Source organism: Sceloporus undulatus, chromosome 3 (assembly GCF_019175285.1).
Source record: "Sceloporus undulatus isolate JIND9_A2432 ecotype Alabama chromosome 3, SceUnd_v1.1, whole genome shotgun sequence".
NCBI classification, from domain to species: Eukaryota; Metazoa; Chordata; class Lepidosauria; order Squamata; family Phrynosomatidae; genus Sceloporus; species Sceloporus undulatus.
Genome location: NC_056524.1, coordinates 5,807,823 through 5,835,617, shown reverse-complemented (window position 1 = coordinate 5,835,617; position 27,795 = coordinate 5,807,823). Strand labels below are relative to the sequence as shown.

Here is a 27,795-nt window from a genome sequence, read left to right as displayed (position 1 = left end):
GACTTTTATTACAGCCTCACTCAAGGTGGGGTGCATAAAATACAAAACACAATTAAAAACACATAAGACCAACAGTTAAAATACAGTGCTATAAAACCATTATAATACACTTCTCAGTACACTCTTTAAAATATACCAGTTCTTTAGTGCTGTCTTTATAAGGAGTCAGCATTTTTGGCAGAAACAGACTGCAGTGTTCACTTGCATCCCTTTAAAATGCTGGGGCTCAGTGGAAGGGATGGGTGACGGGGTGAGCTTCAGAGGCTCGAGAAAGGAGAGATTACATTTTAAATTTTATTTTGTTCAAAATAAAATCATTCTTTTAAAATTTTCTGTAAAAAAACATATCTTACCAAATTTTCACTTTAACCACACAAAACTATGCATTTAGGCTCTATGCATAATATTGTAATTTAAAGGTATTGTTTTAATTTTGCTAGAGCCAGGGAGGCAATTCTGGGAGATCAGGGTTCGAGTCCCCGTTCAGCCATGTCAATCCACTGGGTGACCTTAGACAAGTCACACAATCTCAGGCAATGGAAAACCTTCTCCGAACAAATCTTGCCAAGAAAACCCTGTCATAAGGTCACCCCCTGAGTCTTCGGTTCAAACATTTTCACAGAAAGCATGAAAAATAATCAGAAATGCACATAAACGCTTGCAATCTCACTCAATAGGAAAAAAAACTTTTGAAAATTGTTGGGAAATTATTATCCTAAACTACGAATTTTAAATTGGTATATTTTAAAGTTTATGTCTGATGGGTTTAATGTGTAATGCTCATCTTAACCCTATGCTTTGTTTAACCTATGTTTTCAAACGGTTTCATGTGGTTAGCTCTATATTGTATTTTAATCTATGTTATATCCCTGCCTACTTTGGGGAGAGAAAGGTAAGAAATTAAAAAATATTATTATTTGAAAATTACTGAAATTATTTTGAAAGAAACAATTTATATCCCCAGTGTGTGTGTGTGCAAAGTGTGTGTGGTGATAGTTTAAATTGTTCATTTTTAAAATTATATTTGGAGATTGTTTTTAGACTCCTAACAAGTTTTAAAAGAATATTTTAGTGCTTGTTGTTGTTTTTGTTGCTATTGTCATCTTTCTACTGTTTCAACTGTTTTTATTTGTTGTCCATTGCCTTGGGAGCCTGCGTTGGACTGGGAGGCAATATATAAATACCTTAAATCAATAAATAAAGTAACTAAATTTATTGATACCCCTAGTGCATACATATCTTTTATAGTTATTTGAATCCATAGGGCATCTCTCTTAGTGGGTGCAAATCCACATCTGCAGGTGACCTTTCAGGCTAACCGCAGGTGACCTTTCAGGCTAACCTTGAGCTGCATTCAAGATGAAACCGATAGCAATTTTGACAAATAAGCTGAGCAAGGTGTTTTCAAAACAAGGTCATTAGCATTTTGCATTTACATGCCAGCGTCTCATTCAGTTTTCCCAGACTCTGGAGACGGATATGGCATCCATCACCCTGTTAAGCAGCTGTAACAGAATGGTGTTCTGGGACAGAGGAGAGACTCTCCATCAGCCGACTGCTAGGAAACCAGTTAAAATGTTGCCTAATCTGCATCTTTTATTTGCAGCTTTTATGTCTCCCATCTCGTGCAGCATTGCAGATGCCCCCAGATTTATAAAAGCCTGGCAGAATTAACGAGAGAGCTGATATATGTAAGAGATGGATATTGCAAAGGCTCAGAGCTTGAATTTATTCTGCCGGGCTTTGAATCAGGGAACCGTATCTCTTAGGCGAATATAACAGTGACAGTTTTATGACCTAATAAATTTGCAGGCTGAAAGCAGTTTGGGTCACCACATCTCAACAGGGATATAGCCATGGTTGCCTAGCATACAATTCGGTAAGATTTCTTACCCACCCATCCCAAGGGTTTAGTACAATATCGCACAAGAGAAGTGCATGTTAAACATCTAATACGGGTTGGGTCTTCCTTATCTGGAATTCCAAAATCCCAAATATTACAAAAACCTTAAATCTTTTTTTCATGGACGGCTGGGATAGTGACATCTTTGCTTTTTGATGATTCAATGTACACAAACTTTGTTGCATGCACAAAGTTATTTAAAGAGCATATAAAATTACCTTCAGACTATGTGTATAAGGTATATATGAAACATAAATGAATTTTCTATTTACAGTAGATTGGGTCCCATCACTAAGATATCGTGTTATGCATGTATACGCAAATACAGGTATTCCAAAATAAAAATAAAAAATCCTAAATCCTAAACACATTTTGTCCCGAGCATTTTGGATAAGGAAGACTCAACTTTTACTACAGACGTATTACCCCCAGTCTCCAATATTTATCCCATCATAACTGGAGAAAGAGTTTAGAAAGGTTTGTTTTGGGGGATTAAAAGTCCCAGGAACCTCACATCAGCAGGACTACAGGGAGCTGTAATCTGGCACTGTTGGTAATCTGTAATCTTGTGGACTGCAACTTCAGGACTGTCTGTTCTGAAAATTGGAACAGAGAGAGAAAGTAACTTTTCCCAAGCTCTGAATTGCAGAAAGCTCTTTCCTTGAAAAGGAGCCTCAGCCATTCATATCCATCCTTGTTCAGGAGGGGATCTCAACCTAGGGCTCACACAGCCAAATCCTATTCACTGTAGCAAACAAGGGTGTTTATGATAGTTTTTCCAAACAGGGAGAGAGAGAGAGAGAGAGAGAGAGAAAGAAAAGGTGCAATAAACAAATATTTAAATCAATAAATAAAATAAAAAATAATTAATTGCAAAGCTTAGGTTCATATTTCATATTCTTTTTGAGATTTATGAACGTGTTTCCTTCCTGTTATACTCATTTACACAAGCAAATACAACTGCAGTTTAATATTCTGCTATTGACTGCCTCATCTTCTTGGCATTTCAATCAATCTGCCCCCAAGTCTTAAAGTGAAAGAAAGAGCAGACAGAGATTGTTTCTCCCTCATAAATTTCCCTTGGCTTTAGTATTACAGCGCAGGACCAACATATGTGGCACTTTGGAGGCCAGAAGGCAGTGCATCCTTGCTCAAGGGAGCTTACAAGCTTAAACTGCTGCCCCAACTGTCATATGAACTTGGTTTTGTGCCTTCAAGTCCATATCATTACAAGTTATGGTGACCCTAAGGCAAACCTATCACAGAGTTTTCTGGGGCTGAGAGAATGTGACTCCATGGGCCAGAGATGAATCAAACTCGCCAGCCACAGATGCTAGCAAAACCTCAGGAATAAACTCTTCCAGAACATGACCACATAGCTCAAAAAACCCACAAAAAACTATGGATGCCAGCCATGAAAGCCTTCAACTTCACAGAAGGGTAAATTCTTTGTAATTAAATGTCTTTATTGCATTTGCACCTATTCTCTATTTTTTAAATTTATTTACAGCTTTAAGGTTGCATCCAAACGTTTCAGTACTACACAACAGCACAGGCCAAAAAGTCCTACAGTCAAGTCCTGCTGCACTGGCACATCATTAGAGGCATGGATCCTTTGGCGGAAGTGCACAGGTGTTAAATCTAAAATACAATTTTTATATTGTTGGTAAATATATTAAAATTTAAATTGTAATTGTGTTTGCAATATCAAATTAAGTTGGCCCTGTGAAACCCAGAAAGTGATACATTTTCTTAAACCAAATACATGGGCAAACTTTGGATTGCGAAATATTTTCTGTTAGTGTCTTAAATAAAATGCTTAGGACAAGGTGTTGATATAATGCTGTTTGGCCTATACAGTGGTACCTCGGGTTACGAAATTAATTCGTTCCGCCGCCGCGTTCATAACCCGAAAGATTTCGCAACTCGAAAAAGCCATAGGCGCTAATGGGGAAAAGCCGCGATTTCGTGCGAAAAAGCGCCGAAAAGTACCAAAAAATTTTTCGTAACCCGAAATAACCTTCGTAACCCGGAACAGTTTTTTCCTATGGATTTTTTTCGTAACCCGGAAATTTCGTAAGGCGGTGCTTTCGTATCCCGGGGTACCACTGTACTCTCCCTCCAAAATGATTTCCAGAAACATGTATTAATAGGAAGACCTTTATGTAACGTTATACATAGCATCAGATCATCATAGGTCTTATGCACTGAGAGCAGTCACTAAAATATGATGCAGCTCTCAAATAGAAGAGAAAGATGTATTTCTGTTTTCAAAGAACACAGCGGTTTTCAAAAGGAAAGGGGGAAAAGAAAGTTTCAGTGTCACTTTTGCTTGTGGGCTTCCCCTTGTTGTCATTTAATTTAGAAACTGGTACATATGATGGCTAATGGAGCATACAAAGGAATTGAAGGGAAAAATCAGCATGTGCTTCACTGACTACAGCAAAGTATTTATGTATAGATCATGAAAAGCTATGGATGGCTCTAAAGGCTATGGGGGTGCAACTACATTTGATAGACTTGATGAAAAGATCTATATTTAGGGCAAGAGGCTACTATTAGGACAAACTATAGAGAAACATAATGGTTTCCAATGGCAAAGGAATCATGCAAAAGTGCCTTTTTATCATCCTGTCTGTTCAACTTTAGATACAGAAAATATCATAAGAACAACAGGATTAGACTCAGGAGGAGGAGTAAAGAGAGAAGGAAGGAACATCAACAATCTTACATATGTGGACAGTACCATACTGTTAGTGGAAAAATCACAGATTTGGAACAATTGCTAAGGAAAGTCAAAGATGAAAGTGCAAAGGCAGACTTAATGCTGAATAAAAAGAACACAAAAATAATGACAATGGAAGAAATACATAAAATCAACCTAAACAATGAAGAAACTGAAAGAGTTAAAGAGTTCAAGTACTTAAGATCAAACATTGATCAGAATGCTGTAAATAAAATAAAAAATATATAAAATAGATGCAATTGGGTTTTTTTTCTTTTTAACTATTGTTAAGGTTTTCTTTTTCAAATTGACTTTCATTGGGAGCCCCTTGAGTCCCACTCTTGGAGGAAAGACAGAATATTTATTGTTCTTGTTGTTGTTGTTAATGTTCAAGGAGTGTCACTTTTTGTAATCGGCTATTGAGTTCCTACCTTTGGTGATTTCATTCAGATGTTCTGTCAGCCATTTGGAATTGCTTCTAGAGCATGTATTACTACTGGGACCACAGCTGTTTTTGTTTCCCTGGGGCACTGAAATTCAGTTTGTAGATCTCTGTATTTTATCATCTTTTCCATTTCTTTGTCTTCCATCCTGCTATTCCCCTGGGGACCACATCCATAACTCAAAACATCCTTTTCTCTACCACTGTTAGTCTGGCATATTGTGCTATTTATCAGTCAGCATCTTGAGGTTTACCATTTCTGACCACTAGTAGAAACAAGAAAGAAATACACGGATAGATACACCCATTATTTCTCACATTACACCACAATGGAGTAAGTCTTACACCATAAAGAACGTGTGGGAGGCACGCAAGAACAGGGTAATGTTTCTATGGCAGGCATACCCTCATAGAAAGGATGCTGCAATGTCCTTAACAAAGCATTGCTTTTGTTATTATGTTCCTTTATCTCTTCCTCACAATATGGCAATGCTATCATAGGGTTTTCTTGGCAAGATTGATTCAAAGGATGTTCCTGTTGCCTCCTTCTGAATATAGCCTACAGCACCTAGTATTCCTTGGAGGTCTCCCTTCCAAACACTAAAAAGGCCAGACCTGTTAAGCTTCTGAGACCAGATAGAATCTGGTGCCTTCAGGGTATTTTGGCATCAATAGCCAAAGCAGAAGAGACATTTAAAACCTCATTTAATATTGGCTAAAAACTGCTGATTCAATGGTGATGTCTCTGTTGAACAGAGAGGTTAAATCAAAGGTGGAGGATGGAATGATGTGTTTTCAGTAATGGCTTCTGTTACAGGTTTCAGGACACCGAATCATAAAGTTGGAAGAGACACAAGGGCTATTCAATCCAATGTCATGGCCAGCCAAGAGCAGGAATCGGAGGAGGAGGAGGAGGATGCAGCTCCTCTAGTGCAAGGGGAAATGGAGGCTGCACCAGGTGCTAATCCTGCTTTGCCAGGTCCCAGCTGCAATCTCCCAGCCCCAGAGGAGGAGGCTCAGCCAGGTCCTAGTGCTGGTGGGATTCCTCTTGTGGTGCAACAGCCTAGCGGTGACTCTGGGGAGGAATCATGCCTGGACGTGCCTTCCTTTAAGCAAAGAAGGGCTGAGAGTGCTTGCAGACGTAGATCCAGGAGGATTGCAGAGAGGCAATTAGCAAATCAGCCTCAGATGGCATGGGGGAGAGTTTCCCTTACTTAATGAGCAGAGAGACACCAACACAGGGCCAGAGTTTATTGCATGATCCTTTGGTGTGACTGCTGCCTGCACTGGCTCCCTGTATCTTGACTCCTTGTTGCCTTGACTTTGGAACGGACTGGACTACTGCTACCTTCTGGCTGACCTGACCCTGGACTGGACTGACTATTATGACCTCTGTTATCCTGAGTTTGGCTTGGCTTTCGGTTTGCTGCTTCTCTCTCTCCCTGCAAGGTTTGTGGACTACTTCCAATTCCATAGTTAATTGCCTTCCTTATTGGCATGTGTCTGTGTGTGCTGGCTGCAGTCCAGGTCATCCAACTCCATTCTTCCACTGTTAAACACCTCTTACTGTCACAAAGTGCTTCCTAATGTAAAGAGAGTCCTAATGGAATCTCTTTTCCTATACTTTGAATGCATGATATCCTCTCTGGAGCAGCAGAAAACAAACTTGCTTTCTCTTCAATATGACATGCCTTCAGATCTTTAAATAGGGCTATTATATCACCTCTTAACCTTCTCTTCTCCAGGCTAAACACACCCAGCTCCCTAAGCTGCTCCTCATAAGGCATGGCTTCCAGACCTTATGCTAACAAGGGCAGCCAGCATTCCTACACAGCATCCCAGACTCTGTCTACCAGCTTCACAGGTACATTCGATGGCTCCCTAAATTGCTCCTCATAGGGCATGGTTTCCAGACAATATCACACTACATTGTTATAGCAGTACTATTCATTCCACTTTAACTGCTACTGCTGCCTTCTGTGGCATTCTAGGGGTATGTAATTTAGTGAAGCCTAAGAGCTCTCTGATTGAGAACTCTAAATGCCCTTCCCTAAAACTGAAAACCCCAGAATTCCATAGGAGGCAGCCATAGCAATTAATGAGGAATAACACTGATATTAACAATGTAGTGTTGGATTGTCCTCAGTGATGGAATACCTTCTTGGGGAGGTCTATCATTGCCTTGACCCCAAGGCATTAAAAATGAGTAGGACTGAGTAGAAGTTTCCTATTTTCAAATCAGAATTTAGCTCAAATGTATATTACTACCTTTTGCTCAGCATGATATGACCTCAGTAGGCAGTAACAAAACTGTGTCACGGTTTGTCATGTTCAGGTACAAGCACTGTTCAAAAGATTATCTCTCTCAAATTAGTTACTTCCCACAGAGTACAGCTTTCACACTCCTTAGCTTTAATCTGACGCTGACAGTTTTGGAAGGGAGATGTGTCACTGTTTCTCATGATCCTGGCTTATCAATTTGTGCCATGGCAGAAACCGATGATCGCGTACATTATCTTTCCAAACACCCCATTCACTTCTTGGTTCAAAACAAATTCCTTCCTAGATGATTAACAGCCACCTGTCTTGAATCTGAGGGCTGGGGAAAAGGTGAAATATAAATACATACACATACAGTCTATTTCCCACATTTGCTGGTTTTCCTTTGGCAAATTTGATGATCTGCACATTTGATTAATATGTTCGCTCTAGAACTCTGTGGTTTCTACTAGAAATTGACCAAAAAATTGAGCTAGAGGACCGACAGATTCCTAGAGCAAACATTTCTCTAAGAATCTCTAGGGAGATTCTACCTGGCCTTTAAGGAGCTGTCCGCGTCCTGAATCTGCTTGCAAATCAAAATTCACATCTTGCACAGCTCGTAATTCCTGCAGGATGGCTTTTCTTTCCCTGCCATCCTCGGCATGCCATTCAGGTAAAGTTCCATTGTCCCCAATAGCACCACACCATTGGGAACAATGCAGATTCGAACATCCACAGATTTTGGTATCAATGGGGAGTCCGGAATGGATCCCCAGCAGATACCGAAGGATGAATGTAATGGCAGAATCATCAACCCCCACTGACATGGAAGTCATCAACTACCACTGCCTAAAGTAAGAGTGGGAATCATACAGCACTCCAGGTGCTGTTGAACAGAAACTCCTAGATTTCTTCACCATTGACTATGCCAACAAGAACTGCTGAGTGTGATGGTGTCATGACCTGCCTTCCGGGCCCAGAGATGGACTCCAATTCAGAAAGTGAGGGCTTTGATAGAAAGCCTGGGAGCCCAGAGAAAATACTAGGTCTGCAGCCATGGGAACAGAGGTCCCAGCAGCCACAACTCCCAGAGGAAGATGCAGACTTACCTATACCTAGCCCAGCTGAGTGTCACCAGGAAAAGGAAGGTTGCAGATGCTCTGAATGCTTATATAGGAAATGCACAGCAATTAGGGAACACTTGCAGGCAATAAATAACCCAGCACCTTCTCCTGGTGGATGTTGCTGACAACTAACCATTCTTGGTAGAAGCAACAGTGGTGCAGTGTTCTGTGACTATTTGCTGTTTGCCTTGAACTCTGCTTGGACTCCTGCCTACTTTTCTGAACTACCCTTTGGACTGCCTGCCTGGATTACTAAACCATGGATGACTTAGACAAGGCTGCCCTTCCTGTGCTTCTCAGCAGACGTTTTGGGAGAGCCCTGACTTTCTCCTTGTGACTCTGTGGGACATTGTGTTTTCTTGCTGAACATCTGGTTTGCTTCCAAGAGCAAGACAGGACAGAAAAGGCAACACAATTCTCACACCAGACTAAAAGCTAGAGCATGAGCAGATGAGCAGGACCAAAATGGCTAAGGATCTGGAATCCCAACTAGTGTCAACCTACATTGTTTCTACAGTGTAAATGTATCCTATGAGATTAACTTGATACCATATGAACACATGAAGCTGCATTACATAATCAGACCAGTGGATATATCTGTACCAAGGTTGGGAATTGTGTAGTGCTCCAAATATTACTGAACTGCAGCTTCCAGTCTTCCTTACCATTGGCTATGTCAGCAAGAGCTGCTGGGAGCTGCAGTCAAATAATATCTGATGACTCCACCATCCCCATCCCTAAAGCCCTCCTTCTCCAGCCTGGCTAGTCTTGCAGCCTGATAGAGAGCAAAGGTAGCAAAACATCAGGAGTAACTGGTACCTTCTTTCACTAACTGCCACCTAAGCTTGGAAGCAACAGGGCATTTGGTGGTTTAAAAGCCTGCTTTTGTTATTACACACACTAACCATCAATTCCCAATGAAGACAAACTACCTGCCTCATCCTTCCCACTCTGTTTCTCTTTCTGTTCAAACCCCAAAGTTCCCAAGACTCTTGAATTAAAAGCAAGACACTGCAGTAAAGGACTTGCCAAGCCCAAAACAGAGTGTATTTGCTGAAGGGCAGAGGGAATTAACAGATGAGGGCAAAGGAGGATGGTCTGATTTTGATGGAAGGGTCTGGCTTATTAGAGACTCATCTTGTTTGTTCTCTTTGACGCTTCCAGGCAGACGCATCACCGAAGCAGAACCAGCAGGGGAGGAGAAGGGTGTGAGCACTTCGTGTCAACAGAACAGGATGAGAAGAGCAAGATAAATGGTTCTCCTGCAGAGTACTAGGAAGGAGAGCGGCACTAAGGGAATTTGCAATTGCCAACACAGTAAAGGGAGGGAGGAGACATTACAGTTATAGAAAAGAAGGAAATTATTCACACTCTGCCCAAAATGGAACAGTACAGAGATGCCTGATGAAGATGGTGGGTACAGAAAGGAGAGCTTTTCTGTCCAGCTAACCTTCTGGGATACTTGCCCCATGGGGACAAGTATCATGGGCCCTAGGCATCTGCTGGAATGTGGTTCCAGGACCCCCATGGATACCAAAATCTGTGGATGTTGAAGACCCTTTAATGGCATAGCAAAATTGTGTCTGTTATGTAAAATGGCAAAATCAAGGTTTGCTTTTTTGGAATTTGTATTTTTGGAATATTTTCAAGCTGTGGATTGCTTAATCCATGGATATAGAGCGCTGAATGTAACATACTCTCATGATTTATCTGAGGGACCCTCTGTCCTGGCGAAAGGGACCACTGGGGTTTCTTCTAGAGCAGGGGTGGGAAACCTCAGGACTTGGACCAAATCTGGCTCTCAAGGAGTCTCACTTTGGCCCTCTGGAGTTCTCCAGGTGACCATAACCCCTCCTCGTGGCACTATTTTAAGAAGGATAGAAACAAGTTGGAGCAGGTTCCGAGGAGGGCAGTGAGGATGGAGAATAAAACATGCTATGAAAGGTTCAGAGTAATGAAGAGAAACTGAGGGGTGACATTATTGTGTGTTGTGTGTCTATAAGATTACCCTCCTTAAATATCTAAAGGGCTTACCCAGAGGGGAAGGGGAAGGTTTGTTCTCTGCTGCCCTAGGCAGTGTAGGACCAGATGTATTTATGTGACAGGAGGGTAATTTCAATTGAATGTTAGGAACTACTTGACAATGGAGTGGTTCAGCAATGGAACCAACTGCCTAAAGAGATTTTTTTTTGGGGGGGGGGTGTCTGGGCAGCTTCCAAAACAGGTTCCCTGCTGGGGATGCTCTACCTGAAGATCCTGCACTGAGCAAGGTGTTGGGCTCTATAGCCCATGGGGCCTCTTCCAACTCCATGATCCTGCAATTGTTTAGCAGCCTTTAACCTTTTTACTTCTCTCCCCCATTCTACAACAAGATGAAATAGCTCTCCCAAAAATTAATTACTATCTCTAAGATCATTATGGCAAAATATGCAGGTGTTTTTTGCCCCACTCTTTTGCTTTTGGTCATGCCCACCCCTGGAATGCAGCCCACAAGAACCTCTCCAAAACTGAATTTAGCCCTGGGTTCCTCATCCCTTGCTCTAAAATGTTTCATTTAGAAAATGTCAGTGAATGCACCAATGCATTAGCCATTAATGTCTGTTGGTTTCCATTACCAATGAAGCCAACTAGAGAGCCTCCACATGTACAGGGATTACAACACACATCATTCCCAGTCAGCAAGGCCAATAAGCATGTTGTCAGGGACTGATGGGCATTCCAGGTGCCAAGGGACAGGATCCGATGGGTTCTGCAACTCATTCATGATCTTCTCCAAAATCTGCCTAGTGGTTGGTCTTGTTCTTCCCAACTCCCCAAAACCACCCCACACTCCGAGGAATTATACCAGAGATGTATACTTATTCCATGTACTTATTTCATTGCAGTGTATTTAGACTCCTGCCTTTCTATTTCAAAAACCACAAGCAGGGCACTCTACTTTGTATTAATAAAGGAACAAAATACATGGGTGGAACTGAAAATACAAATGTACAGGTAGTGCAGGGATCATGGTAGCACACTAGCAGGCTGGAAGGTTCCCAAAGCAGTTTCAATCCACCATGGAAAATTTCAAAACCATCTTCTCCATTCAACAGCAGCCAGGGCTGCTGTGGAACCTGGGATTAAAGGGTCAAAGCATGTGGGACTTTCTGATTAACAAAATGTTGAGGTGGAATCTCTTTTCCTGTAGTTTGAATCCATTGCTCTTTAGTCTCTGGAGCTACAGAAAACAAGCTGGTTTCATCCTCAATATGGCATCCCTTCAAATATTTAAACAGGGCCATCATGCCCCCCCCTTAACTTTCCTTTCTTTCCCAGCTCCCTAAGTCTCTCCTCAGAGGGCTTTATGGTTTTCAGACCCTTCACCATTTTGGTCACTCTCCTCTGGACATGCTCCAGCTTTTCAACAACCTTTTTGAATTGCAGTGCCCAGACCTGGACCCAGTATTCCAAGTATGGCACCCTCACTTGGAGCAGCAGTATGCAACACAGAATTTTGTATTTCATTATTATCTTCTTTGATTTCAGTACATTTGCAAGACATGTCAAAAATCACCAACAAATAAAATATCAACAATCAACAAATAAAGATGTCCCAGGCCCCCTCCTAGATCATCAGACCCCAGTAATTTGTACTCCCCCTGTAAGGCCTGAGTTGTTGTTGTGTGCCTTCAAGTCATTACTGACTTATAGTTACTCTAAGGCAGTGATTGCCAAACTTTGGTCCTCCAAGTGTTTCAGATTTCAACTCCCAGAAACCTCAGGCATCTTGGCCAATTGTCTGGAATTCTGGGAGCTGAACTCCAAAACACCTGGAAGACCAGAGTTTGGGAATCATTGCGCTAAGGCAAATCTATAATGAGGTTTGTTGCCAAGTTTTGTGTTGCCATTGTCATTCTCTGAGACTGTGACTTGCCCACAGTCACCCAGTGGATTTCCACAGCTGAGTGGGGATTTTTTCCATCCTCAAACCACTATATCGTGCTGGCTCTCAAGGCCTGAGACTGTCCCAAATTAGATCTAAGCACTGGTTAATCTTTTAAAGGTTGGATTAAAATGTGCAATGGATTCATTGCATCATTGACAGATAGCCAATTTCCCAGTTAATAAGAACTGCAAATTCCCCACTCTCCCACTCAAATAACCAGGATGTCACCTTTGGGGGAGAGAGAACAACAGCTCTGCATAAAATGGACAGAGTGACTCAAAACACAATACATCAAAGAACCTTCCAGTCTTTACAAAACCTGAGCCATAGGACTCTGCACTATTAAAATGTGCTGCTGCCAGGAAAACCAGAGGGTGGCTTTCCTTTTCCACCAAAAACAACTGGTACATCTATGTATAGCCAAACCCAAGGCTACAATTAATATCAATGACTAGGTCTGGCTGGATGGAAATGCCACAGTGCAGAAGCATTGAATTGCAGCCCTGAAGGATGCTGCTGAGACCACAAGAAAGAAAAAAAGGGGGGGGGGATCACACTGGTGGTATGGAAGAGGAGAAAAAATAGTTCATTTTGCTGCTAAACCTCTGGGACACAGCATCCCCTGGTTTGGGTAGAGAGGGTTTTTCTGAAATACAGATAAACTTTGATACCAAGGTTCAGATTGTTTGGCCAGCTCCAGGCCTCAGGAAACACAGCAACAGAGGGATGGAAGGTACCTCAAGGGCCATCTAATCCAAATCTTGTCACTATAGGTATTTACATCTATAGCATCCCTGACAGGTATCTACCTACCCTCTCCTTTTACCCCTAAAGTATCTATGGCCCCATACAGACAGGCCAAAATAAAGCTGCTTCGGGTCACTATGGATGTATGCTGCTTAAATGACCCGAAGCAGCTTTATTTGGCCAGTCTGTATGGGGCTTATATTTGTTTAAATACTTCCAGCACAGTGGCCAAAACCCAGCCTCTTCTACAAGCTGAGTGTTCCTTATCTGGAATTCTGAAATCCCAAATATTCCAGAAACTAAAACATCTTTATGGGTGGCTGGGATATTTTGCTTTCTAATGGTTCAGTGTACATAAACTTTGTTTCATGTACAAAATGATTTTAAATCAGTATGCATAAAATAACCTCCAGGTATATGTGAGCCATAAATGAATTTGGTGTTTTGACTTAGGTCCCATCTCCAACATATATCATTATATACAGGTATTCCAAAATCCGAAACACTTCTGGTTCCAAATATTTCAGATAAGAGAGGCTCAACCTGGTGCTATCAAACAGCTCTTAATCAGATAGCTTTTCCTAACATTTATGTAGCATCTCCTCTCTTCTAATTTTTATCCATCAGTACAGGTCCTATCCAAGGAAAAGCTCCAATCCTGTTTAAAGCCAGCAAGTTTCCAGATAAGCACACCTGTAGTCCACAGGAACTGGCAGGGAAAGACCAGGGCAGTCCCAAGGCTTATACAGATTACAAACAGAAGCCATGTCCAGAAAGCAGACCTGAGCAAAGTCCCTAGCTGAGAAGGAGGCTGCTGCTTAAGTACCGAAGCCAGAGATTTCAGACAGGATTGCACAGAGATTTGGGAACAGTTGTTCCACTGAAACAAAATCACCTGGGCTATGCTAATTTCTAGCCAGGAGTTAATCAGCCCAGCTAACCTCATTAGCTCTGCTGCTTCTATTTAAATTGAAGCAGAGTCTTGCCTGATCTTTTGCTCCTGGTACACAGCCAAATGTTAACAATCTCCTGAGGCACTGAAAAGGGTGCATTTATGTTAGCCTAGCCATTTACAAAGCAGGGTACCTACCCAGAGAGCAAAGGTTCCTGTTAGCAATCTGTTTTTATAGTTTTCATAGCTATTAGAATGAGAGATGGGTCATGTCTGTTCAGTTTAATTTCCTTTGTTTGCTTCTGCTCTACATAACCATCTATCTTCCAGTTTCCTCAAACAGCCCACAGGACTCATTATTCAGCCACAGGGATTTGCGGTTTCATAGAATCATAGAGTTGGAAGATACCCCAAGGGCCATCCAGTCCAACCCCATTCTGCCATGCACACAATCAAACACCCCCCCCCCCCCCAACAAATGGCCATCCAGCTTCTGTTTAAAGACCTCCAAGGAGGGAGACTCCACTACACGCTGAGGAAGAGTGTTCCACTGACGAACAGCCCTTACTGTCAGGAAATTCTTCCTAATGTTCAGGTGGAATCTCTTTTCCTGCAGCTTGAATCCATTGCTCCATGTCCTGTTCTCTGGAGAAGCAACAATCAAACTTGCTCCATCCTCAATATGACACCTTTAAATATTTAAATAGGGCTGTCATATCACCTCTTCTCCAGGCTAAACATACCCAGCTCCCTAAGTCTCTCTCCTCATAAGGCAGGGCTTCCAAATCCTTCACAATTTTAGTCATCCTCCTTTGGACACGCTCCAGTTTCTCAACATCCTTTTTGAATTGTGGTGCCCAGAACTGGACACAATATTCTAGGTGGGACCTGGCCAGATCAGAAGAGAGTGGCACTATTATTTCTCTTGATCTAGACACTATACTTCTATTAAGGCAGCCTAAAATCGCATTGGCCTTGTTAGCTGCCACATCACACTGTTCACCCATGTTCAGCTTGTGGTCTACTAGGACTCCTAGATTCCATTCACATGTGGTCTCCTTAAGCCAGGTGTCCCCCATCCTATATCTATGCATTTGTTGTTGCTAGGTGCAGTACCTTACATTTCCCTGTGTTGAATTTCATTTTGTTAGCTTTGGCCCAGCTTTCTAATCTATTAAGGTCATTTTGAATTTTGATCCTGTTTTCTGTGGTATTAGCTACTCCCCCTAATTTGGTGTCATCTGCTTTGACAAATTGTCCCCTCAGGGCAATTTTGTTTTGGGGGGGGGGAGCCTTTTAATTTTAAACAGAAATAAAAGGGAAGTGACTTCTGGTCACCTCCTATTTTGAACAGTAAAATCTCCTTGATCATGAAACATGGCGAAAATACCCCCTCAAAGACCCTTGAGGTCATTGGGGAAATATTTGGGGGCAAAAACTTGTGAGTTTTGTGATGGGGGTGTGTACTCCAGGCTCCTATGCAGCACCTCCTACAATTGTCTTCCCCTGCTTTAAGAAGAAAAATGTAATTTCTCCTTCTGCTTATCTTACAGCATACCTATGCAGATAGATGTAACTGCAAAAAGCAAGCACACACCCACCCCAGGTGCTTTCATATTTTATTATGCTTCAAGCCTTAATAGGAATGCCAAGTGCAGTGCTCTCTCCTGGATGAGGTCTCCAAGCATTAAATGTGGCCCATTTGCTACTCAATTGAGCAGATCTGTACAAAAGCAGGGAAATATATCTCTCAGGTTAATGTTATAGGTTTTCTGGTAAGCACAGGAATTATCCTGCAGATTACAAAATGGATGGAAAAGTCCCTTCCTCTGAATCTCTCTCTCTCTCTCTCTCTGGCTTTACTTCGCGAACGAAGATTCAGGAACGACTCATCCCGCGCTTTGTACAAGTGCATTGGTGACTAAAAAGGCCAATCCGAGACAAACAGGTCCGGTTGCAGAAAGCACAGCGGAAAGTCTCCTTGGGTGATGTTTCCAGGTTGCGGTTCTTTCTGTGTTGTCGTTTTTCTTCAAGATTCGTTAGGCGTGAGCTTTCGAAAAAGGCTGCAGCATCGTGGATAGTCCGATCTCATCCCAAGCGATGTGAGGCCAGGGCAGACCATTGTTGATGATCAATTTGGCCGAGCCTGAGATATTGTTTCAAGGAGTCCTTCTATCTCTTCTTTGGGGCACCCCTCTTGCGCCGCTGACCCGTGGCGAGTTCACCATTGAATACTATTTTTGGGAGGTGATGGTCCTTCATCCCAGAAACGTGTCCTGTCCAGCGCAGCTGTGTCCTCAATAGCATGGCCTCAATGCTGGTGATCCCTGCTTGCTCAAGGACAGCAACATTGGTCACATAGTCAGTCCAGTGTATATTTAGAATTGTGTGTAAACAGCGCTGATGAAAGCGTTCAAGGAGTCGTAGGTGCTGGCGATAGGTGACCCATGTTTCAGACCCATAGAGGAGAATAGACAGTACAATGGCTCTATACACACTAATTTTTGTGCTTCGCCTCAAGTGTTTGTTACTCCAGACTCTTTTGTGAAGCCTTCTGAATGCACTATATGCCTTTGCCCGTCTGTGATCGATCTCTTTGTCAATCTTGGCATCTGAGGAGATGATGCTTCCCAAGTAGGTGAACTGCTGGACGGACTTAAGCACAGATGTGCCTACAGTGATGTGGGGATGGTAGTGTTCTTCCTGAGATGCCGGCTGGTAGAGAACTTCCGTTTTCTTCAGACTGACTTCCAGCCCAAAGAGTTCTGCAGCTGTAGCAAAACAAGATGTGAGGTGCTGCAGAGCTGCTTCCGTATGGGCAACGAGCGCAGCATCGTCAGCAAAAAGCAGCTCATGGACTAGATAGTTTAGAGTCTTAGTGCGGGACCTCAGGCGGCTTAAGTTAAACAGGCTACTATCAGTACGGTAGCGTATATAAATGCCATCTTCTTCTTTGAGATCTGCCGTAGCCCTTCAGAGCATCATGCTGAAGAAGATTGTAAATAAAGTCGGAGCAAGAACACAACCTCGTTTTACACCATTAGTAATTAGAAAGGGCTCCGAGAGAGTGTCGCCATATCTGACTTGACCTTGCTGGCCTTCATGTAGCAGGATGATCATTTGGAGGAATTTGGGGGGGCATCCTAGTCATTCCAGGATCTGCCACAGACCTTTTCTACTCACAGTGTCAAAGGCTTTGGTGAGGTCGACAAATGTTACATAGAGTCCTTTGTTCTGCTCTCTACATTTCTCTTGCAGTTGTCTAAGGGCAAATACCATGTCTGTAGTGCTCCTATTAGCTCTAATGCCACATTGGCTTCTGCAATAGCAGGGACTAATCTGTTCAGCAGTATCCTTGCAAGGATTTTTCCAGCGATGGAGAGCAGTGTTATACCTCGATAGTTTGAGCAATCCGATTTTGCTCCTTTTTTCTTGTACAGGGTGATGATGACTGCATCTTAGAGATCTGATGGCAGTTCGCCTTTTTCCCAGCAACTCACAAGGAGCTCGTGGAGTTTAGCATGGAGTGCGTGACCTCCATGTTTCCAAGCTTCAGGTGGAATTCCATCAACCCCGGCAGCCTTGCCATTTTTCATCTGCTGTATGGCCTTAACGGTTTCTTCCAAAGTGGGAGCTATGTCCAATTCCTTCTCCATCGGTTGTTGTGTCATATGTTGAATAGCTGAGTCTTGGACTACTCGGTTGGCACTAAAGAGGCTTGGAAGTGTTCAGCCCATCGGTCCAGAATGGAAGCTTTATCTGTGATTAGTGTTTGACCATCTGAACTGTATAGGGAGCTTTGGGTCTGATATGTAGGTCCAAACACTGCTTTAAGAGCTTCGTAAAATCCTCTGGAATCACCCAGATCTGCACAACGTTGTGTCTTTTCTGCTAAATTGATCCACCACTTGTTCTGAATGTCTCTGAGTTTGTGTTGGAGTTGACTACACGCGAGGCGAAAGGCTGCTTTTCTTACATGGCAGGATGGCTGGGCAAGGCGTGCCTGGTGAGCAGTTCTCTTCTTTGCCAACAGCTCCTGGATCTCTTGGTTGTTTTCATCAAACCAGTCTTGGTTTTTCTTGAGGGAGAACCCTAAGGATTCTTCCGCAGATTGCAGGATGCTGTTTTTGATATGTTGCCAAAGCACTGTAGGAGAAGAGTCTATAGGGTGGTCTTCAAGTTTTGTTTGCAAATTTGCCTGGAAGTTGTCTCTCATGGCAGCTTGTTGAAGATTGTTGACTTGGAGTCTCCTCTTTAGGATGCCACCCCTCTTAGGTTTGAACTGAACATGAAGATTTAGGCACGTTACAGACCACCCAGAAGGGGCGGTCTGCTGCCGCTGTCATTTGCAGCGCGGAGGAGCCCCAGCGTCCAAACTGCAAGGCTCCTCTGCACTGCAAATAAGAAGCGCCAAAATGGCGCTTCTCTTTGCGGTGTGAATATGACACCGCGAGGTGCCAATTGCGCACTCACAGCGTCATATGCACTGTGCGACGTGCGGACGCAGTGCATCCGCTACATAAAGATGGTGGGTGTCATCATCACCCAGTCCCTGTGTGGAACGGGCGCCGCCATTTTGTACGGACTCGGTCTGTATTAGGGTTAGGGGCATCCCTTTCTAACTAATACGGACCCAATCCGTACTTTATGTCCATCTGTAACAGGCCTTAGTTTGCATCTTACAAGGCGATGATCTGTTTGACATTCTGCACTGGGCATCACTCGGGTATGACGGACATCGCGAATATTTCTCTGGCGCACTAGGATGTAGTCAATGAGGTGCCAGTGTTTGGATCAGGGATGCATCCAGGTTGTCTTCAGGCTTTCTTTCTGCTGAAAGATGGTGTTTGTAATAGTCAGCTGCTGTTCTGCACAAAATTCTAGCAGGAGGTGTCCATTATCATTACAGTTTCCAACACCATGCTTGCCAAAAACAGCTTTCCAGGCTTCAAAGTTCTTTCCTACTCTGGCATTGAAGTCACCCAGGATAATGATTTTGTCTTCTGCAGGGACTTTCTGTATAAGGTGGCGTAGGTCTGAGAAGAATTTGTCTTTCTCCAAAGGGTTGGCTTGCATAGTTGGGGCATATATACTGAAGAGAACAACATGTGGGAGGCGTAAGGAGATAATGCGATCAGAGTGTCCTGTTGGCAAGGTTTCGAGTTTGGAGGCAATGGAGTTTTTGATCATAAAGCCTACACCTGAAAGATGTTTTTCAGTTTTGGGTTTGCCAGACCAGTAGAGTGTGTAGCCAGCACCATGTTCTTTAAGGCTGCCTTCCTCGTGGAGACAAACTTCACTAAGAGCAGCAATGTCGATGTTAAGTCATGACAGTTCATGGGCTATTAGAGCAGAACGACGCTCAGGACGTTCACTGTCTGCAGAATCTTGCATGGTTCTGATGTTCCAGCATGCAAGTGTTAGTCTATTTGCACCTTTGGAGGCTGGTGTGTGCCTTTGTTTCTTTGTCTTTGTTTGACCGCATCAGAAGATGCCCGTTGACCGCAGCTCACCAACCAGGTTGTTGGGGATGAGCTTTCTTTAGGCCACCTTTTCTAGGCCCCTCTCCATATGGAGCAAGCAGTGCTCTCCGTAAAAAAAGCTGCTTGGTCATTCAGGATGCTGCCGAACTAGACTGTCATCCCCAGTCAATCTCAAGTTACCAAAGTCCTGAACCACCAGCATGCAGGGTTGGGTCTGCGGCTTCCAGTGCATCTTTACACCTGCCGTTTCGTCCCTTGCCTATCGCTACAGGGCTTTTTCAGAGATTGGATGTATCCTTCGAGCCTGTGCAATCGATTTTTCTGGTGGAGCGCAGCATGCACAGAACTGGCCTCACCCTTTAAACCAGAGGTTCGTCTGCTGAGGCCTTGGCAAGCATGGACGGTAGCAGTGAGGTCCTCAGGTTGTAGGTTTGATTAGAGTTTCCTTCTCTTAGATGGTTGACCTTACAGGGTTAGACGAGCACCATCTGCCCAGGTTTGGGATCAGAGTTTTCCTTCTCCTAGGATGGTTGCCATAAGGCTAGAGAGCCCATCCTGCCCTTTGGCGCTCTTGGTCAGACCCTTCAGTTGTGAGCTGTCTGGCATGGGAGGCCCTGCCAGTGGCTATTATACCACCGCCAGCATAGCTCACAAAATCATTAGGGTGCACAAGCCTCTCCCCCACGACAAGGGGGGCGTCAATGGAGAGGCTTTCCCTGAATAAACTTAGGTTATTTGATTTATTTGATGGTTGTTATTTAAGGAGGATATCCACAAGCTGGAACACAGCCAGATATAAAGCAAGCAAAATGGTGGTGGCTGTGTGCCTTCAAGTCATTTCCGACCTACAGCAACCTGAAGGTGAACTTATCATGAGGTTTTCTTGGCAGACCTTGGCAAGATTCGTTCAGAAGAAGTTTGCCTTTGCCTTCCCCTGAGGCTGCGAGCATGTGACTTGCCTGAGGTCACCCAGTGGGTTTACATGGCCAAACTGAGATTCAGACCCTGGTCTCCAGAGGCATAGTCCAGTGCTCAAACCACTACACCATGCTGGGAATGCTCTATCTGGAGACCCTGCATTGAGTACAGGTTGGACTTGCTGGCCCAAGGGCTCCCTTCCAGCTCTAATTCTGTGATTTTATAATTGAGGAACAATGCAGCCATTTGTTCAAACCCAATTTGGAAGCTGCAGGAGAAGGGTTCTCATGTCTCATGGACACACTCACTTAACTCCAATTACCCTCAGCAGGAGATGGATTTGCCTAACAAAGAGTTGATACCTCCCTCACTCTGTTCCCGCCAGTCCAAATGCTTCAATTTAGCCTAGGTGTCTTTGTCTTTATTACCATTTTTTCTCCCTTCATTCCTGTGGGTTGCAAGAAATAATGTCATCTAATGACAGCAAGGCTCAAGAGTTGATGCACAGTCTCAATACATCAGGTCTCACACAGAGAACCATGCTCAGCTATGTGTTGTTTTATAATTAAAGCACATGAGGTGGAAAAGCAGACGTAATGCCAAGGCTACACTTCGCTGCATCTGCACTGCAGAAATAATCCAGTTTGACATTGCTTTAACTACCATGGCTCAGTGTTATGGTTTTCATGGGAGTGTCAATACACTCAATAGTTCTGTTGAGAAATCTATACTCAAGACAAGAGGTTCTGAACAGAATATGGAGAAATGGAATGGTTCCCAATTGGTAAAGGGGTCAGGCAAGGGTGCATATTATAATCATACTTGTTCTACTTGTCTGCAGAAAATACCATACGATGAGCAGGCTTAGACACAGAAGAAGGGGGAATGAAGGTAGACGGAAGGAACATCAACAATCTAAGATGTGCGGACTGCATAATATTAATAGTGGAAAATATCTATGACTTGGAACAATTACTAAGGAAGGTCAAGGAAGAAAGTGCATAGGCAGGCCTGCTACTGAGCATATAGGAAACAAAAATAATGACCATGGAAGACCCACATCAATTTGAATTAGACAATGAGGAAATTGAAATAGTCAAAGATTTCTTGTACGTGGGATGAAACAACACCCAACATGGAGATTGCAAGTCAAGAGACAAGGAGAAAACTAGGAATGGGAAGGGCAGCCATGAAAGAGCTAGAGAAAATCCTAAAGAGTAAAGATACACAACTGAGCACCAAAATTAGAATTGCCCAAGCCATAGTATTCCTAATCACTATCTATGGATGTGAGAGCTGGACTGTGAAAAAAGCAGATAAAAAGAAAACGTATTTGAGATGTGATGCTGGGAAGAATGCAGAGGATACTGTGGAGGGCCAAAAAGACAGACAAATAGGTCCTAGAACAGTTAAACCTGAATTATCCCTGAAGCAAAGATGACAAAACTGAAGCTGTCATACTTTGGACACATCCTGAGAAGCCAGGACTCTTTGGAAAAGAAAATAATGATGGTAGAGGGTAGAAGAAGGAGAGGTGGACCACAAACCAGATGGCTAGACTTAGCAGAGCAGTGGAGGACAGGGAGACTTGGAGGTGTCTCATTTACAGAGCCGCTATGAGTTCAAGTCGACTTAAGGACAGCTAACAACAACAAAGAGGCACCTGAGTCCCCTGACTAGGAAGGCTAAATGTCCCACAAAACTGTAATTCCCAGAATTCCATAGCATGGAGCCATGGCAGTTAAAGTGGTGTAAAACTGGATTACTTCTGCAGGCATTAGACTCTCAATGATATCCAAAATTTAGTTCTGACTACCTAGACTGAGATCTCAAAGGTCTTGGGGGAGTGAGAGGATGGCAGTGATATCCATACTGGATTAATCCTCTTGCTACAACCTCACTGTATTTGTTCAGCTGTTAGAATGTGATTAATATGAAGTGCTTTAGAAGAAAAATGAAAGCTGCCCATTTAAATTGCTCATTTGCAGCAAGGGAATTGAGAGATGAATCCATCTGGCTCCTGGAATCATTTTTCAAATACCTACAGCATAGAACAGCAAACAGTGCCAAAACGCTAGATCCTATCTTTCAACCATCAATGTAGAAATATCTCTCAGTTGTACCTGAACTATCTGGACTTTGATTTCAAGGCACATAAGCAGCTGACAATTGAATTTTGTAAAAAGATTGTTATCTTCTTATGAATGCAACTTGTCTTGCTTTAAAGGTATACTATCAACTTATCTGTCAGTACGCTATCACCCTATCTGTTTAATTTATACACGGAGCATATATGGGAAGCTGGATTAGACTCAGAGGAAGGAAGCATAAATACTGGAGGAAGAAACATCAGCAATTACAGATATGCAGATGACACATATTACAAACAAAGAGGAGGGAGCAAGCTTGTTTTCTGCTGCTCCAGAGAACAGGACCCGGAACAATGGATGCAAGCTACAGGAAAAGAGATTCCACCTCAACATTAGGAAGAACTTCCTGACAGTAAGGGCTGTTCGACAGTGGAACAAACTCCCTCGGAGTGTAGTGGAGTCTCCTTCCTTGGAGGTCTTCAAGCAGAGGCTGGATGGCCATCTGTCAGGGATGCTTTGATTTGGATTTCCTGCATGGCAGAATGGGGTAGGACTGGATGGCCCTTGCTGTCTCTTCCAACTCTATGATTCTATGATTCTGAGAGCTACCAATGAAAGTTAAGGAGGACACTTTGAATGCTGGGTTACAGCTGAACATTAATAAAACAAAAGTAATGACTACAAATGATTTACGTAACTTAAAAGGGGATAATAACATGGAAAATGTTATAGCTTTTCTGTACTTTTGCTAAATTATAAACCAAAATGGAAAATGCAGTCAAGAAATCAGAAGAAAATAAGACTGAGAAAGATAGCTGTGCAGGACAGATCCTTATTTGCAAAGACATATAGTTAATTACCAAAGTCAGAGTCATCCATTCCACAGTATAGGTTTTGTCTCCTTTATCCAGAATCCAAAATCCTCTAAAAACCAAACTTTTTCCAAGGGTGGCTGAGATAATGACACCTTTGTTTTCTGAGAATTCAGTGTGCACAAACTTTGTTTCACACACAACATGATTAAAAATATTTTATATCTTCAGATTAAGTGTATAAGATACATACAAAACATAAATGAATTTTGTGTTTAGAGTTGGATTCCTCCAAGATAATTCATTGTGTACATATATGTAAATACCTATATTCCAAAATCCAAAATATTTCTTTTCCCAATCATTTTGGATAAGGGGGATTCAAGTTGTACTTCCATTTCTATGTGGGGTTGTGAAAGCTGGACAGTGAAGAAATCTTAAGAGGACGAGAATCAATCTGATTAAAATGTGGTGCTGAAGGAGGGTTCTATGGATCCCATGGATTGCCAAAAAGATAAATAAATGAGTCTGTTAGCAAATCAAAGCAGAACTCCCTTTGAATGCTAAAATGACCAAAATGAGACACTAATACTTTGGACATTAGTGTGAGATAACAAAAATGGGAAGGATGATAATGATTGGTAAAGCTGAAGGCAATAGGAAAAGAAGAACATTAGAGAAGAGCATTACAAGTGGGCTGAATCAATCAAAGAAGCCAGAGCCCTGAACTTGCAAGCCCTGAGCAGGACTGTTTATAATAGAGTATCTTGGAAGCATCTCATTCACAGGACTGCCATAAGCCAAAGCTGAGTTCATGGTGCATAACATCAATACATTTTTAAGAAGTTCCATTAAAGGCAGCAACTGAGACACAAAAGACTAACCCCTCAACATGTAACAGAAAAATAAAAGGAAAAGAAGTGACAAAGAAAACAGCCACAAGGAGGATGTGTCATGAAAACCCTAGACAAAACAAGACCCTTGAGTTAAAAAAATATTATCCTGCTTTCCATTTGGGGATCTGTATCTTCTGTTCTTACCAGGATGCACAGAGGTTTTGAAGTTTCCGATGTTTTAATTACAGTTTCACACTGTCCTATCTTTTTCTACAAGCAGACTTTCCTTTGAAGGAGAAACCCAAGCGATGTTCCACTGCTTTGAAGTGTTCTATTTACAAATGCACAACTTAAACAGACATGACAGGGGCACAGGCGCAAGCACACAGGCTGACAGGACGAGTCCCAAAGCAACGCCAGCCAACCACTAACAAAATCTCAACTGCTGACATCAATGCTACCTTGTAGGAAGCACATCTGAATTACCTTCAAGATTCAGCCTTGTCCGGTTGCAACCACCCTTGCTATTCCAGCATTCCAGTTTTCCCCCTCAATCTGCATGCAAAATCTTTCAAAAATAAGCTTTCTGTCACTCTCACTTTTTATATCCCATCCATGACCTTGGGCTAAGAAGTCCCATGTTTATTTTTATGGAGGAGAAGAGACAGCCAGAATTTTTACAGCATCAAACAGCACTTCGGATAAGTCTGCTCTGGATCCCAGAAGGATGCAGCTAAACACTTAGAACATATATTTATTAGAGTGCCTAACAAAGCAGGAAAAAAAGGAGCATTCTGCCAAGAGAGCTTGGCTCCTGCCTTCTCCAGCTGCTTTGAATAAAAAATAAGATGTACCCAAAGGGGATGTTAAAGAATACAGAGCATGGAATATTCTCAAATGGATAGTTGGATTTTAGGTGTTGCCTTCTAGGTCAGGAATAGCATTAGAATCAGTGAGTTGGAAGGGATCCCAAAGGACACTTAGTCCAACCCTTGTGCTTCAGGAAACCACTGCTAAATCATCCTGGGAGCTGGCCACCCAATCTCCATTTAAAAACCTCCAGTGAAGGAGAGTGCACCACTTTCCAAAAGAGTACAGTATATTCCACTGCCAAATAGCTCTTACTGTCAGGTGCTGAATTATCCCATTATCTTAATGTTGTTTATCTGATAACATGCAGGGAATAGGTGTGTTGGCCATTTAGTAAATACAAAGAAAAATCCATTATTGGCCAACCAAAATGCACAATATATTTGTTGCAAGCTTTTGAAGCTCCATTAGCTTCTTCATCAAGCAAGATGTTACATACCAAACAGGAAAGAATTTAGGGATTTTAGTAAAATGCCTGCATTTTGTTGTTTCTGTCCTTAGTTAAGATGGCATGGGGAGGGTATTGCAGGCTGGCCCTTCTCCTCTGGCCATGCGGCAATTCGGCAAAGTCCAGGTAATTTAAAGTCCATTTGCATATCCACACTGACTCCTCTTTTGCAATCATACTAACATCTCTAACTATTCTCCTGTTTGGTATGTAACTTCTTGCCTGATGAAGAAGCCAGTGGAACTTCAAAAGCTTGCAACAAGTATATTGTCCATTTTGGTTGGCCAATAAAGTTATCACTGTTTGGGTTTTTTTTTTTTTTGAATTGTTTATCTGATGTTGACGTTGTGTATCCCAGCAGCTGTAGCCAGCATAGCCGATAGTGAGAAGTACTGAAAACTGCGATTCAGCAAGACCTGGATAGCTGCAAAACTCCCACACTATTCTAGGTTGAGGCCATACAGCATTTAGGGATTAAGATGATTAATCCAGAACTCTCCCTTTCCTCGAATGTTCTTGAATCTGATGATATTTTTATTCCAATCACAATGGCAAACTAGACTCATACAAGTGCAGATCTCTGCCATCTACAGCATAACCTTTTGTATCTTAAATCCCATCAACTGCACTTTCAAAGCACCTGGCTCTCAACATGATAGAAACGAAAAGGTCAACTTTTCTATTTAGGACACTGATATCTTTACATTCTGCTGTTATATTTTAATTTGAAGAATATAAAAATAACTACAATAATATTATCAGGAGGAAACACAAGGAACAAAAATAATAATTTCACTAGCAGTGGGAAACTGTTAATACTGTTGGAGGTAAATGTTATTACTAACAACATAAGGAATCTGACAAGAAAACCCTATGATGGGGTCAGCTAAGGGTTGCTTTAAGTCAGAAATGACTTGAAGGCAAACAGCAACAACCAACATGTGTGCAACAAAATGTTTTCTGTTCACTCCCAGCTCCAGCCCTGCAGTTTCCATCAGTGGCCTCATCCCTTCAGAAGGAGGATAACGTGGGCTCCTTTACAGTGGCAATGTAAATCTTTCTCTCTTTCATCCTTGCACACAAGGACAAAGAAGTGCTGCAGTTTCTTCCCCGCTGAGAGGGGAAAATATTTATCTGCAGTATATTCTCCTTATACAAACATCCCAAAGTTTTACAGAGCAATTACTCTATGGAGAAAAACACATACACATGTGGCTTTTCAGCAAAGAAATCATGTTTCCCACATGGGAAATAGCCTTTTCTGTACAAAAAACATGGTGTTTGCACAAAGGACTGTGTGTTTTTCTCTGCATGATCATTCTTCAGCAAAGCCAGAGAAAACTCTGTAAAAGTCTCACCACTGTATTAGTTTTCCAGATGGTGCTTCTTGACTGGCTGGAAAGCCATTATCCCACCTGGAAATGAATACGTGCAAATATGCATGGTGTTGTGGTTTGAAAGTTGTGTTTCCACAACTCTGGAGCTCAGGGTTTGATTCCCAGCTTGGCCATGGAAACCTACTAGGAAGCGTTGAGCAAGTCACACTTTCTCAGCCTCAGGGCAAAGCAATGGCAAGCACCCTCTGAAGAAACTTGCCAAGAAAACCCTGTGATAGGTCACCATAAGTCAAAAATGACTTGACATTACACAACAGAAACAACTGCCCCTGCTTTCTACCCCTGCACCATAAGGACTTAAAATGAATTGATTTTGGAGGCTCCCTTGGAGCAGGGCAGCTGGTGGCTTCCATGCCAGTGGTGTGGTGACCCTATTCTAGGTCCTCTCTGATGTTTATCACACTACAGTATACTCTTAAAGTGCTACTATTCCACTTTGACTCCTCTAGCTGCCTCCTGTTGCATTCTGGGATTGGCAGTTTTAAGGAAGGGTATTTAGAATTCTCTGCCTGAGAATTCTAAATACTTCTCCTTAAAACTGCAAATCCCAGAATGCAACAGGAGGCAGCTAGAGGAGTCAAAGTGGAATAATAAACATCTCTATCTCAGGCACTTTTCACAGTGCTGAATCCTATCCCCTGTCAGGAGTTGCATTGCTTTTGTCCTTCCATGATGTAATAATGGGATGCACAGTAGTGATGGTATGTTTTAAGGATGTTTTAGAAATGTGCTTTAGAGCTGTGAGCTCAGTCTAGGTGCAGAGATAGGCTGGGAAAAGAAGCCAGTGTGTTTAAGGTCATTTGAGAGAGATCGGCTGGCTTTAACAACAAAGAAATTGAGACCAGGGTTTGAATCCCCATTCGGCCATGGAACCCACTGGGTGACCTTGGGCAAGTCATATGCTCTCAGCCTCAGGGC

General features: G+C 42.6%; 1 protein-coding gene across 8 annotated transcripts in view; it reads right to left on the bottom strand.

Moving 5' to 3' along the window:
• GDPD5 (glycerophosphodiester phosphodiesterase domain containing 5) overlaps positions 1-27,795 on the bottom strand; it is a 200,461-nt gene that overhangs the window by 64,963 nt on the left and 107,703 nt on the right. The gene's annotated exons all lie outside the window — the stretch shown is intronic.